Source organism: Centropristis striata, chromosome 24 (genome assembly GCF_030273125.1).
Source record: "Centropristis striata isolate RG_2023a ecotype Rhode Island chromosome 24, C.striata_1.0, whole genome shotgun sequence".
Lineage (NCBI taxonomy): Eukaryota > Metazoa > Chordata > Actinopteri > Perciformes > Serranidae > Centropristis > Centropristis striata.
The window spans coordinates 1,046,427-1,062,199 of NC_081540.1; the positions used below are offsets into that span (position 1 = coordinate 1,046,427).

A 15,773-nucleotide genomic window follows, 5' to 3' on the forward strand; every position below is an offset into this window, starting at 1 on the left:
TTTTAGGTCAATTTGTGTCTTTTTTTGGTCATTTTGTCTGTTTTTATGGTCATTTTGTGTCTTTTTTTTCAACACACAGACACACAACTGTCAGAACAACACAACACTGCAGCTGCTGCATGGGCCGGAGGTAAAAAGGATTGTTTTTCTTTTATAAAGATAACAGGTTTTTTTGGTCATTTTGTGTATTTTTTTGGGTCATTTTGTCTGTTTTTATGGTCATTTTGTGTCTTTTTTTTTTATAATTTTGTATCTTTTTGGGTCATTTTGTGTCATTTTTGGTCATTTTGTGTCTTTTTTTGGTCATTTTGTGTCTTTTTAGGTCAATTTGTGTCTTTTTTTGGTCATTTTGTCTGTTTTTATGGTCATTGTGTGTCTTTTTTTTCAACACACAGACACACAACTGTCAGAACAACACAACCTGCAGCTGCTGCATGGGCCGGAGGTAAAAGGTTCTTTTAAAGGTTTCTGTTAAAATCTCCCACTTTTATAAAGATAACGGTGCAGATTCTGTTTGTACAGAAGCATAAAATGCAGAACTAGCAGGATGAAAAACTCCCACTCAGGATAAATCAATTAAAATGTGCAATAAAACTGACATGTGCAACGCAATTAATATGTGCAAGACATATATACGGATGTATATATGGAAACAATTATTAGACCACAACAAAAATAGCTCATAAGAGTTTAATTTAAGAGCTGATATCTAGACATTTACCAAAATCATGATCAATTTGTGTCTTTTTGGGTCATTTTGTGTCTTTTTTGGTCATTTTGTATCTTTTTTGGTCATTTTGTGTCATTTTTGGTCATTTTGTGTTTTTTTTGGTCATTTTGTGTCATTTTTGGTCATTACACGTCTTAATTTGTATCTATTTGTAGCTGTTTTTTGCCCATTAGTCATTATTCATGTATTTTATTGGCATTTTTCAGCATCTTTCTGTGCAATTTATATCTCTTTCTAGTTGTTGTATGTCCCTGAATAAACATTTTGCATTAATTTGGTTGTTTTGTGGTTTTTTCTTCTTCTTTTCATGTGTTTTTTTTGTCTCTGTAGAGTCATTTTGCCTTGTTTGGCACCAAAAAAAAAACAACCCAGTGTTCTAACATCCTTTTGCATGCTTTACTAATGTTTGTTTTGTGTTATGATTGCTTTAATTATGCATATTCAGCAGTACCACACTTAATTTCATCATATAGCTGCATTTATGTTGACAATAAAGGCTATTTGTTGATTTGAAGCAGTTGTGTTTGAACCCAGAAGTTGCCAGAGGAGAAAAAACAAACGTCCCGGAGGAGGAGAGCCAATTAGAGCCGACTAGTGATTTCTGTGTTTGACTTTGTGCTCTACAAAGCATCATTAGGCTGAGAGAAGCTCCATTAGAGCTGAACACACTCCCACTCTGGACCTTTAGCTGCTGGCTTCTCCTCCTCCTCTCCACAGTCTGATATCTACACACATACCATGGTTTCATTCATAAGAACCAAAATCAGTACCAATTGGGTCTTTTTTGGATCATTTTGTGTCTTTTTTTGGTCATTTTGCATCTCTTTTGGGTCATTTTGGGTCATTTTGTGTCTTTTTATTGTCATTTTGGGTCTGTTTTGGTCATTCTGTGTCTTTTTTGGGTCATTTTGTGTCTTTTTTTGGTCATTTTGTGTCTTTTTTTGGTCATTTTGTGTCTTTTTTTGGTCATTTTGCATATTTTTTGTGTCATTTTATGTCTTTTTTTGTGTCTTTTTTGGTCATTTTGAATCTTTTTTTGATCATTTTGTGTCTTTTTTGTGTCATTTTGTGTTATTTTTGGTCATTTTGTGTCATTTTTGGTCATTTTTTTATCTTATTTTGGTCATTTTGTGTCATTTTTGGTCATTTTGTGTCTTTTTGGGTTATTTTTTTGTCTTTTTTGGTCATTTTGTATCTTTCTTTGGTCATTTTGGGTCTTTTTTGTGTCATTTTTGGTCATTTTGTCTTTTTTTATGGTCATTTTGTGTCTTTTTCTTGGTCATTTTGTGTGTTTTTTCTTGGTCATTTTGTGTCTTTTTTTGGGTCAATTTGTGTATTTTTTGTGTCATTTTCTGTTATTTTTTTGTCATTTTGTGTCTTTTTTTGGTCATTTTGTGTCTTTTTGTCAGAGCTGATCAGTGATGATGCTGCGTCCCGGAGGAGGAGAGCCAATTAGAGGCGACTAGTGATTTCTGTATTTGACTTTGTGCTCTACAAAGCATCATTAGGCTGAGAGAAGCTCCATTAGAGCTGAACACACTCCCACTCTGGACCTTTAGCTGCTGGCTTCTCCTCCTCCTCTCCGTGGGACGGGACTAGAGCGTAAATAGAGATGATTCTCCTCATTATGTGCTCACGCTCTAACCTTCCTCCTCTCAGATCTCCTCTGGTTACCAACGGATCAATACCATATTTTATCTACATGTATGAATCTGAACATGGAGGTCAGAACTAAAACTAAACAGCTGCTAAATGTAGTGGAGGAGAAGAAGACCTCTGGTTGTTAAACGTCTCTTTTTAACCCTTTTATGTCTTTTTTTGGACATTTTGTGCATCTTTTTTGTGTAATTTGTATCTATTTGTAGCTGTTTTGTGCCTCTTTGTCGTCTGTTTCAGCTTTAGTTACTTTTCAGGTGATTTAACATTAAAAAATGACATTAAGACATAAAATGACTATAGAGAGACAAAAAACAGCCAAAAAATACAGAAAAAGACGACAAAGGGGCACAAAACAGCTACAAATAGATACAAATTATACTAAAAGATGCAGAAAATGTCCAAAAAAGACATAAAAGGGTTAAAAAAAGACAACCTGAGTAAATGTATTTAGTTACATTCCACCTCTGATTATTAAACGTCTCTTTTTAATCATTTTATGTCTTTTTTTTTTTTACATTTTGTGCATCTTTTTGTGTCATTTGTATCTATTTGAAGCTGTTTTGTGCCTCTTTGTCATATTTTATGTATTTTATTCGCAGTTTTCATAACTTCTTATCTTTTTTCATAATCTACGGTATATCTCTTTCCAGTTGTTTTATGTCCCTGAATAGAAATTTTACATATTTTTGGTGGTTTTGTGGAGTTTTTTTCTTATTTTCTTGTATTTTTTGGTTGTTGTGTTGTTGTTTTTTCTTCTTTTCTTTTCTTGTTGTTTTGTTGTTTTATTTCTTCTTTTCCATACATTTTTTGGTTGTTTTGTTGTTGTTTTTTCGTCTTTTCTTGTATTTTCTGGTTGTTGTTTTTTTTCTTCTTCTTCTTTTCTTGTATTTTTTGGTTGTTTTCTTGTTTTTTTCTTCTTTTCATGTAATTTTTGTCTTTGTAGAGTCATTTTATGTCTAAATGTATCATGTTTTTATGTTAAATCTCGACCTGGAAAGAAACTAAAGCTGCCAGATAAATGTAGTGGAGTTGAAGTATAAAGTTACATGAAACAGAAATACTTAAGTAAAGTACAAGTACGTCACAATTGTACTGAAATAAATTTACTTAATTACATTCGACCACTGATTATAAACATCTATTTTGTTCTTTGACATTTTGTGCATCTTTTTTTATAATTTATATCTCTTTCTTTTTTTTCTTCTTTTCATGTATTTTTTGTTTGTTTTGTTGTTTTATTTCTTCTTTTCATAATTTTTTTGGTTTGTTTTGTTGTTATTTTTTCGTCTTTTCTTGTATTTTTTGGATGTTTTTTCTCTTCTTTTCTTTTCTTTTTTGGTTGATTTGTTGTTGTTTTTTCTTCTTTTCTCGTATTTTTGGGGGGTTTTTTTCTCTTCTTTTCTTTTCTTTTTGGGTTGTTTTCTTGTTTTCTTTTCATACTCCTTTTGGTTGTTGTTGTTTTTTCGTCTTTTCTTGTATTTTTTGGTTGTTTTGTTGTTTTTTTCTTCTTTTCATGTATTTTTTTGTCTTTGTAGTCATTTTATGTCTAAATTTATCATGTTTTTATGTTAAATCTAATCTTAATCTGTTAAAAGTACCTCACAATTGTACTGAAGTAAATTTACTTAATTACATTCGACCACTGATTATAAACATCTATTTTGTTCTTTGACATTTTGTGCATCTTTTTTATAATTTGTATTGTAGATTTTTGTGGGTTTTTTTCTACTTTTCATGTATTTTTTGGTTGTTTTTTGTCTCTGTGGAGTCATTTTTATGTCTAATCATATATATATTACATATTTCCTCCAGGTGCATGAGTGTAACGTGGAGGTTAGCTCCAGTTGTACAAACTAAAACTAAACGTTGCTGCAGCAGCAGCTGCAGAACATACCGTCCAGCTCTGATAATCCGTCCTGCAGCAGCTTCTTTTAGCTCTCAGATCATCACAGGAAACATTTAAAACACTCGCTGCTTTCTGTCTTTGACCTATTGACTCATTGACTCACTGCAGCTGCTTCTCAAAGTCTAAATTGTTGTAAAATGATGCTAAAAGTAACCAAGAATTCTGTATTTCCATTTTAATTATCTTGAAAAACAAAACTGAGAAATGGGACTCTCCCTTGGTGCTGGTTCAGGTCATGGACACGAGTTTTAATTATTTCTAAGCACTTATTTTATTACCATCAGTTTGTTGTTGCATGCAGCTCTTAATGCTACAATTCCCATCAGCCCCAGCACTTTTCAGGTCGAGATTTAACATAAAAACATGATAAATTTAGACATGAAATGACTCTACAGAGACAAAAAACAGCCAAAAAACTACCAAAAATATGCAAAATGTCTATTTAGAGACATAAAACAACTAGAAAGAGATATAGATTATAAAATAAGATGCTGAAAACTGCCAATAAAATACGTAAAAAGGGCGACAAATGGGCACAAAACAGCTACAAATAGATACAAATTACACAAAAAGATGCAAAAAATCAGTCAAAAAGGATTAAAAAGAGACTTTTTCAACTTTGCCTTTCTTTCTTTATTTCCTCCACTCTTCCCTCTGTAAGTCTCAGACCTGTTAGTGGTAAAATGACGCTGCAGACGGTTCTAAAATGTGGAACCGTGGTTCCTTCAGATGTAAAATGACCAGAAAAATAAATAAAATTACCAAAAATGCCCAAAAAACACATAAAATGACAATTAAAAGACACAAAATGACCCAAAAAATTACACAAAAGTATTGAATTAGAAACAAAATGACCAAAAATATATGTAAAAATGATTAGATCACCTTTGTTTTCTTCAGTTTCTTGTTCATTTTAATGTCTGGTTCAACTAAAGGTTCATTTGTTTGGACAAATATAATGATAACAACAAAAATATCTGATAAGAGTTTAATTTAAGAGCTGATATCTAGACATTTAACAATGTTTCTTGATTATAACCAAAATCATTATCAATTCTGTCTTTTTATTGGTCATTATATGTCTTTTTTGGCCATTATACATCTTTTTTTGACAATTTTGTGTCATTTTTGGTCATTTTACGTCTTTTTTTTAATCATTTTGTATCTTTTTTGGGTCAATTTGTGTCTTTTTTTTGCCATTATACGCCTTTTTTGTTCATTTTGTGTCTTTCATTTGTCATTATATGTATTTTTTTTGTCAATTTGGACTTTTTTGGACATTTTGTGTCTCATTGCAGCTTTTAATACTACAATTCCCATCAGCCCCAGCACCAAAAACCATCAGGTGAGATAAAAAGAAATGCCTAAAAAGAAGTATTCAGGACACAAAAATACATGAAAAGATTAAAAATAACTCCACAAAACTACCAAAAAGATGCAAAATGTCTATTCAGGGACATAAAACAACTAGAAAGACATATAAATTATAAGAAAAGATGATGAAAACTGCCAGTAAAATACATAAAAAGACGTTTAATAACCAGAGGTGGAATGTAACTAAGTCCATTTACTCAAGTTCTGCACTTAAAGTACAATTTTGAGGTTCTTTACTTGAGTATTTCCATTTTATGTAACTTTATTCTTCTACTTTACTATATTTTAGAGTTAAATATTGAACTTTTTACTCCTCTACATTTATCTGACAGCTTTAGTTAGTTTTCAGGTCGAGTTTAACATAAAAACATGATAAATTTAGACATTAAATGACTCTACAGAGACAAAAAACAACCAAAAAATACAAGAAAAGATGAAAAAAACTCCACAAAACTACCAAAAATATGCAAAATGTTTATTCAGGGACATAAAACAACTAGAAAGAGATATAAATTATAAAAAAAGATGCTGAAAACAGCCAAAAAAGACCTTAAAAGACAACAAAGGGGCTTGAAACAGCTACAAATAGATACAAATTACACAAAAAGATGCAAAAAATCAGTCAAAAAGGATTAAAAAGAGACTTTTTGAACTTTGCCTTTACTTTCTTTATTTCCTCCACTCTTCCCTCTATAAATATCTGAGCTGTCGGGGGTAAAATGACGCTGCAGACGGTTCTAAAGTGTGGAACCGTGGTTCCTTCCCCTCCAGATATCTAAATGTGGAGACACAAAGCGTCTCTGGAGCTTTGTCCCTGTGATGAAGGAGGACAAACGTTCTCCTGGTGCTGGTTCTAGTTCCCAGCAGCCTCAGGTGTTGGGTTTCTGACCCATATTTAGAGGATGTGGCGGTTTATTCCCAGCCGTCTATTCCTGACAGCTGATTGGTCGGGGTCAGATGGCGTCCTGAGCTAAAAGTGGACGATGAGGACAGACAGACGTCTCCTGTCAGTCTGTCTCTGTCTCTGTTCAACACTACATGCTGCTGGCTTTGTTACACAATATCAGCTCAGATATCAGCTCCTAGCAGCTGTTAGCAGGCTGGACGGGAGAGAAACCTGATAAATGTCTCTTCAGGGACAGAAAACTACCACAAAGAGACATAAATTACACTAAAAGAGGCTGAAAACTGACAATAAAATACATAAAAAGGGGCACAAAACAGCTACAAATAGATACAAAAAGACGTTACATCTACAGTCATGGAAACATTCTTGATAATAACCAAAATCATTATGAATAAAACCATCTAGATATCATTAAATTAAACTCTTATCAGATATTTTTGTTGTTATCATTATATTTGTCCAAATAAATGAACCTTTAGTTGAACCAGGCTGGCCATTTAAGTCTTTTTTGGTAATTTTGTGTCTTTTTTTGGTCATTTTGTGTCTTTTTTGGTCATTTTGTGTCTTTTTTGGGTCAATTTGTGTCTTTTTTTTGTCATTTTGTGTCTTTTTTTGGTCAATTCGTGTCTTTTTTTGGTCATTTTACATCTTTTTTGGCGAAATTGTGTCTTTTTTGTTCATTTTGTGTCTTTTTTGTTCATTTCACGTCTTTTTTGTTCATTTTGTGTCTTTTTTTTGTTCATTATACATCTTTTTTGGCCATTGTGTGTCTTTTTTGGTCATTTTCTGTCTTTTTTTGGTAATTTTACGTCTTTTTTGGCCAAATTGTGTCTTTTTTATTCATTTTGTGTCTTTCTTTTTGTTCATTATACGTCATTTTTGTTCATTTTGTGTCTTTTTTTGTTCATTATACGTCTTTTTTGTTCATTTTGTGTCTTTTTATTGTTCATTTTCTGTCTTTTTTGTTTCTACATTTTGTTTCTATTTCAATAATTGTGTCATTTTTTGGTCAATTTCACATCTATTTTTGGTAAGTCTTTTTGAGTCATTTTAGTCATTTTTACATCTGACAGCAGCCAGAGATGGATAGACTGGAATTTCTGGCCTCGAACAGAAAGCATTTTTGGCAAAACCATAATACCTATCATTGATCCGACTTCACTTTGAGCGTCCCGAGTTCTTCCTGAACGTCTGCATATTTTTTTTTTAAGAAAAATGAAGAAATAGCTTTGTTAGAGCGATCTGAAAAACTGTTAAATATGCTTTTCTACAGAAATCTTCCTGTGTTTTTAATATGGGAGCCAATGAGGCTGTTGGTGGTGTTGGTGGATCATCTGTGCGTCCTACGCCCAAACTATAACTCTGACAGCTTTACCAGAGGATTGTGAGGGAGAAGACTCATTTCCCTACGTTTCTATGTATAAATTATTTCTGTAGAGTGGAATTTGCGGCCTGGAGCACAGTTTTCAAATGTATTTTTTGACAGTTTTACCTCTCCCTCTACACTCTGGTGATGATGTCACACACTGTGACACGAACATTCCGTGCAATACACACCCATTATAATCTCAGAATTTCTCCAAAAATGATCATGGTCATTGAACAGGGATTGGTAAAAAACTATATGACCTATCGAAACGTGGATTAATACACCGATACACAAGACTTGTGTCTACTGTTTAAAGTTTAAATGGAGTCTCTAGGTGAAATTATGCCGGAGAAGTAGACGTTTAAAAATCTACAATTATTGTTCTTTTTCCCTCATTTTTCCAGCCGTTCCAGCAGGAGAAAGGCTGAGAGGAGTCAACGTCTGAGGCCTCGATGCTGCTGAACGCACAAAGTCTCTGAGGCTTTATTGAGCTGAGAGAACCGAGAGAACCGAGAGAACCAGCCGGAGGGTTCTGACCTGTCAGAGATCAGAGAGGAGCTGCTGCAGGAACGAGGAGGAGAGAAAAACCAGAGAAATGTCCAGGAAAGAGAAAGAACAAGAGAGGAATTTAACCTCTGGTTATTAAATGTCTCTTTTAATCCTTTTATGTCTTCTTTTGGACATTTTGTGCATCTTTTAGTGTAATTTGTATCTATTTGTAGCTGTTTGGAGCCCATCTGTCATCTTTTCAGTATTTTATCGGCAGTTTTCAGCATCTTTTAGTGTAATTTGTATCTCTTGTTTTATGTCCCTGAATAGACATTTTGAGCGTGGGGTGCATTAAATGGAAATACTGAAGTGAAGTACCTCAAAATTGCAGTACTTATCTTTTTTGGTCAATTTGTGTCTTTTTTGGGTAATTTCACGTCTTTTTTGTTCATTTTGTGTCTTTATTGGTCATTATACATGTTTGTTTGGTAATTTTGTGTCTTTTTTGGGAGATTTTTAAGTCTTTTATTCTGTGTCTTCTTTGGGTTATTTTGTGTCTTTTTATTGGTCATTATACGTGTTTCTTTGGTAATTTTGTGTCTTTTTTGGTCAATTTATGTCTTTTTGGGTGATTTTTATGTTTTTTTTTGTTATTTTGTATCTTTTTTGGGTGATTTTTACGTTTTTTTTTGTTATTTTGTATCTTTTTTGGGTGATTTTTACATCTATTTTGGTTATTCTGTGTCTTCTTTGGGTTATTTTTAAGCCTTTTTACATTATTTTGTGTCTTTTTATTGGTCATTATACATGATTCTTTGGTAATTTTGTGTCTTTTTTGGTCAATTTGTGTCTTTTTTCTGAGATTTTTATGTCTTTTTTGGTTATTTTGTGTCTTTTTGGGTGATTTTTATGTTTTTTTTGTTATTTTGTGTCTTTTTGGGTAATTTTTAAGTCTTTTTTGGTTATTCTGTGTCTTCTTTGGGTTATTTTTAAGTCTTTTTACGTTATTTTGTGTCTTTTTATTGGTCATTACATGTGTTTCTTTGGTAATTTTGTGTCTTTTTTGGTCAATTTGTGTCTTTTAGGGTGATTTTTACGTATTTTTTGGTCATCTTGTGTCTTTTCTTTGTCAGTTTGTGTCTTTTTTGGTCATTTCACATAGGTTATAAGTATTTTACTGCAGTTTTCAGCATCTTTTAGTGTAATTTGTATCTCTTTCTGGTTGTTTTATGTCCCTGAAGAGACGTTTTGAGCCTTGTGACCTCTCAGCCTGCAGAGATCAGAGGTGAGCTGCTGCAGGAACGAGGAGGAAACACTCAGGAAAAGAGAAAGAAGAAGAAGAGTGATTTAAATCAGAGGTGTCGGCCTCTCTTCTCTCCTTCAGAAACATGATTTCTGTCTCTGCTAACTGACGGAGCTCTCTGACAGCGAGGCTAAACTCAGCTGCACTAATTGAAACGTCAGCGTGGACGCAGATTTCTTCCTCAGCCACCAGAAGCAACACAGCCTCAATAATTGAGCTGTCAAATCTTTAAAAGAAGAGCAGATCGCCCCGCGGAGCTTCCTCCTGCTAGCAGAAGCACTTTGTCTCACATTCGCTTCGCTTTTTACAATATTACACTTCAGATTCATCAGGAAACAGGAAAAGACCCCATGCATGTTTTATCAATCCTGCAGAGAAAACACGTCACTTCAGCTGGTTTCTACCGTTTTTACACATCAGACTGACTCGTTATCGGCTGAAATGTCAGCTTTTATTCTGCTTTTCATGTCATTTTTAGTCATTTTATGTCTAAATTTATCATGTTTTCATGTTAAATCTCAACCTGAAGAATAACTGATGCTGTCAGATAAATGTAGAGGAGTAGAAAGCTCAATATTTAACTCTAAAATGTAGTGAAAATTGTATTTTTATGCATCTTTTGGTGTAATTTGTATCTATTTGTAGCTGTTTCAAGCCCCTTTGTCGTCTTTTAAGGTCTTTTTTGGCTGTTTTCAGCATATTTTTTATAATCTATATCTCTTTCTAGTTGTTTTATGTCCCTGAATAAACATTTTGCATATTTTTGGTAGTTTTGTGGAGTTTTTTCATCTTTTCTTGTAGTTTTTGGTTGTTTTTTGTCTCTGTATAGTCATTTTATGTCAAATTTATTGAACATTATCATGTTTTCATGTTAAATCTCGACCTGTCAAGTAACTAAAGCTGTCAGATAAATGTAGTGGAGTAAAAAGTTCAATATTTAAATCTAAAATGTAGTGAAGTAGAAGAATAAAGTTGCATTAAATGGAAATACTCAAGCAAAGAACATTAAAAGTCTCTTTTTAACCCTTTTATGTCTTTTTTTGGGACATTTTGTGCATCTTTTTGTGTAATTTGTATCTATTTGTAGCTATTTTGTGCCTCTTTGTCGTCTTTTTATGTATTTTTTGCATTTTTTTAATAACCTTTATCTCTTTCTAGTTGTTTTATATCCCTGAATAAACATTTTGCATATTTTTGGTAGTTTATATGGAGTTTATTTTCTTCTTTTCATGTATTTTTTGTAAATTATATAATTTACTCTCGTAAAGTACCCCAAAATTGTTACATATTTGGACACATTTTTGGACATTTTGTGCATCTTTTTGTGTAATTTGTGTCTACTTGTAGCTGTTTTGTCCCTCTTTGCCATCTTTTTAAGTATTTTATTGGCAGTTTTCACCATCTTTATTATAATCTATATCTCTTTCTAGTTGTTATATAATCCTGAATAGACATTTTGCATATTTTTCGTAGTTTTGTGGAGTTATTTTTGGTCTTTTCTATGTAGTTTTGGTTGTTTTTTGTCTCTGTATAGTCATTTTATGTCTAAATTTATCATGTTTTCATGTTAAATCTCGAACTGAAAACTAACTAAAGCTGTCAGATAAATGTAGTGGAGTAAAAAGTTCAATATTTAACTCTAAAATGTAGTGAAGTAGAAGTATAAAGTTGCATTAAATGGAAATAATCAAGTAAAGAACATGATAATTGAACTGAAGTGTCTCTTTTTAGCCCTTTTATGTCTTTTTTTGGGACATTTTGTCTCAAGTTTTCAGCTTCTTTTTTATAATCTATATCTCTTTCTAGTTGTTTTATGCTCCTGAATAGACATTTTGCATAGTTTTGTGGAGTTATTTTTGGTCTTTTTATGTATTTTTGTCTCTGTGTAGTCATTTTATGTCTAAATGTACCATGCTTTAATTTTAAATCTCGACCTGAAGAGTAACTAAAGCTGTCAGATAAATATAGTAAAGTAGAAGTGTAAAGTTACATAAAATAGAAATACTCAAGTAAAGTTCATAAAAATTGTACTTAAGTGCAGAACTTGTAGCTGTTTTTTAGTAGTTTTCAGCATCTTTTTCTAGTTGTTTTATATGCCTGAGTAGACATTTTGCATATTTTGGGTAGTTTTTCTTCTTCTTTTCATGTATTTTTTGGTTGTTTTGCTGTTTTTTTAACCTTTTCAAGTATTTTTGGTTGTTTTTTGTCATTTTATGTCTAAATATATCATGTTTTCATGTTAAATCTCAACCTGAAGAGTAACTAAAGCTGTCAGATAAATGCAGTGGAGTTAAATTCACAATAATTACCTCTAAAATATGATGGTACAGGAGAGGCAAAAATAAGCCTTGGAGCTTCAGCCTATTCCTTTTTCGCTTGCTGTCTGATGGATTCTTTTGTAAAAACATGATTTTATTTTGTTGTCTGTTTTTTTTTTTTTTGTAACCAAAATAAAGCATTCATTCATTCATAAAATAGCCACTTCACTGCATCTTGTTTCCCATTTTCCCACATCAAAACTGACTCATTATGATCTGAAACGTCCCTCTAACGGAGCCGAACGATCTTACCTGGTGAGTTGGAGGCTCTGAACAAACAACAATAGAATCCAGTGGAGTAAAAAGAGTAAAAAGAGGCAGAAAGGCTGAGAAAGAGATCCGATCGAGGAGGACGGGGAGTCCTGGAGACCAGCTTGGAGACCAGCTCCAGCAGAGAGTGAGGCCCCGGGGCCCAACGACAGCTGGTTTTATTTTAGATCCTCCTCACAGAAAAAATAGGAGCGAGCCGGTCGAGTCTTTTTTTAGTGTCGAGTATCGAGGTACCCAACATGCCCTTAACCTTATGTCACTGCACACACACACACACACACACACACACACACATTCCTGTACTTCTATCTTTGTGAGGACCCTCATTGCAACAGTGAATTCCCTACACTGTAAAAAATGTTTGTAGAAATTACAGTAAAACACTGTCAAACTGCATCAGGAATGGGTCGTAAAATTAAAAATTGTGTATCACCGTAGTGGACACTTTTAATTACCGTAAATCAAGGAATAGCACAATTTTTACTTTTACTGTCATGAACTGTAGGAAACGCACAGTTTTGCTGTAAAAATATAACATTTTCATGTAAAGTTAATGGAGATTTGCCATGATGTGTGAATGAATGACACAATTACCTTAAAAATAACGAGAATATTCAGTCTAAATTAGTTTTTGATATTTAAATTAACAGTAGAAAACCCCCTCACTGTATTTTTTACGGTGAAGTTCTGGCAACCACAGCTGCCGGTAATTTACCGTAAATTCTGGATTTTTCGTTAGTTTTGGGTTTTGATTTTGTTGTGATTTTTTCTTTTCAAATCCAGTTAGTTTTAATGAGTTTTTAGAGTGAGTTTGTTAGTTTTGGTTTAGTATTTTTTTTTTAATGCTTTAATTTTAGTTTAGTTTTTTTTTAGTTGTAGTTTTTTGTAATTGGGTATTTGTTGGGTGGGGGATTAAAAGAGGTCACAGTAGATTTTGCCTTTATTTCCTTTGTCTGGTAAAATAAAGAGACAAAATGACCAAAAAAAGAGACAAAATGACCAAAAAAGAGACAAAATGACCAAAAAAAGAGACAAAATGACAAAAAAAAGACAAAATGACCAAAAAAGAGACAAAATGATCAAAAAAAGACCCAAATGACCAAAAAAGACACAACATGATAAAAAAAAAGACACAAAATGACAAAAAACAAAACAAGGTGATGACACAAAACATGTAAAATTACCAAAAAAGGCATAAAATAACCAAAAGAAGACGTAAATAAACCAAAAAAGACAGAAAATGACTAAAAAAAGACGTAATATGATCAAAAAAGACAAAACGACCATAAAAATGAGTAAAATGACCAAAAGAAGACGTAAATTAACCAACAAAAGACACAAAATGACTAAAAAAAGTTAGTTAGTTTTAATGAGTTTTTAGAGTGTGTTTGCTATTTTTAGTTTAGTTTTTATTTCTCTGAAATGCTTTAGTTTTAGTTTAGTGTTTATTAGTTGTAGTGTTTTGTAATGGGGTATTTGTTGGCTGGGAGATTAAAAGAGGTCACAGTAAATTCTGCTTTTATTTCCTTTGTCTGATCCATCTTCATTATGTATGAAAAATGTTGACAAAGAGGAAAACGAAGGACATTTTCACGGTAAATTTAGTTAGTTCTGTAACCACACAATACAGTTTCAGTTAATTATCATTATCATGTAACCTTTAACCCTTAAAACAAAGTCTGAAATCTAAAAAAAAAAGCCTTTAAAGAAGTGAGGACCGGCTGAAATGTCCTCACTCTGTTGGTTAAAAACGTGTTCCGGTCCTCACTATGTAGGAAGTACAAGAACACACACACACACACACACACACACACACACAGACAGACACACACAGCAGGCATGTGGCCTTTAAAGCTTGTTAGCATGGTAAATATCATCCATGAGTCATACAGGAGACAGCAGAAGGATTATACTGCTGTATGTTCTGATGTCAACATGTCTCATAATATATCATATGATATGGAGCTGAGTGGATTATCTGTTTATAATCTGTATCTGTAAAAAAAGAGACAAAATGATCAAAAAAAAGGGACAAAATGATCAAAAAAAGACACAAAATGATCAAAAAAAGACACAAAATGATCATGAAAGGCACAAAATAACCAAAAAAGACACAAAATGACCAAAAAAAGAGACAAAATGACCAAAAAAGAGACAAAAATAACCAAAAAAAGACACAAAATTACTGAAAAAGACGTGAAATGATCAAAAATGACACACCATGACCAAATACAAAACAAGATGATGACAAAAAACATGTAAAATCACCAAAAGAAAAGGTGTAAAATTACAAAAAGACAAAAAAATACTAAAAATAGATGTAAAATTATCAAAAAAAGACACAAAATGACGAAAAAGGCGTAAAATGACCAAAAAAGACAGAAAATTACTAAAAATAGATGTAAAATTATCATAAAAAGACACAAATGGACCAAAAAGACAAAATGACAAAAAAAATAGTAAAATTACCTAAAGAAGATGTTTAATAACCAAAAATGACACAAAATGACTATAAAAAAAGACGTAAAATGATCAAAAAAGACACAAAATGACCAAAAACAAAACAAGATGATGACAAAAAAATATGTAAAATTACCAAAAAAAGTGTAAAAGAACCAAAAAGACACAAAATGACCAAAAAAAGACACAAAATGACTGAAAAATGTGTAAAATGACCAAAAGAAGACATTTAATAACCAAAAAAGACTAAAAAAAAAGACGTAATATGATCACAAAAGACATAAAATGACCCAAAAAATTAGTAAAATGACCAAAAGAAGACGTAAATTAACCAACAAAAGACACAAAATGACCCAAAAAATTTGTAAAATGACCAAAAGAAGACGTATATTAGCCAACAAAAAACAGAAAATGACTAAAAAAAAGAGTAAAATGAACAAAAGAATACGCAAATAACCCAAAAAGACACAAAATGAGTAATGTGTCCTTTAAAGCTTGTTAGCATGTTAAATCTCATCCATGACTCAGAGAGGAGACAGAAGGCTTCTACGTATATATAATATATTATGAGACATGTTGACAGCAGAATGTATATATGACGGGAGAAAGAAAGAATAGATCAACATGATACATGAGAACTCTAAATATAGAAGAAGAGCTGAAGAGAAAGGCTTTAGGAAGGCTTTGTGCTGCTCACAGCACTTCATATCATCAATCTAATTAGTTTCATCAGGTAAAAAACGTTGATTTTACAGTAGGATGTGCTCCCATTTCTAAAGGAGACATAAAATAACGATACAGAGACAAAAAATACATGAAAAGAAGAAAAAAAACTCTGCAAAACTACCAAAAATATGCAAAAACTCTATTCAGGGACATAAATAAGTCGTAAAGTGTAAATCTCAACAGCTGCCAAATGCAAAAAGAATTAAAATGTTATAATTCTACAGATGTCAGTGGTGGAATGTAAGTAAATTTATTTATTTAA

At 32.3% G+C, this 15,773-nt stretch overlaps 1 protein-coding gene across 1 annotated transcript in view; it reads right to left on the reverse strand.

The window, feature by feature from the left end:
- xirp2a (xin actin binding repeat containing 2a) overlaps positions 1 to 15,773 on the reverse strand; it is a 133,633-nt gene that overhangs the window by 27,153 nt on the left and 90,707 nt on the right. The window lies entirely within an intron of this gene.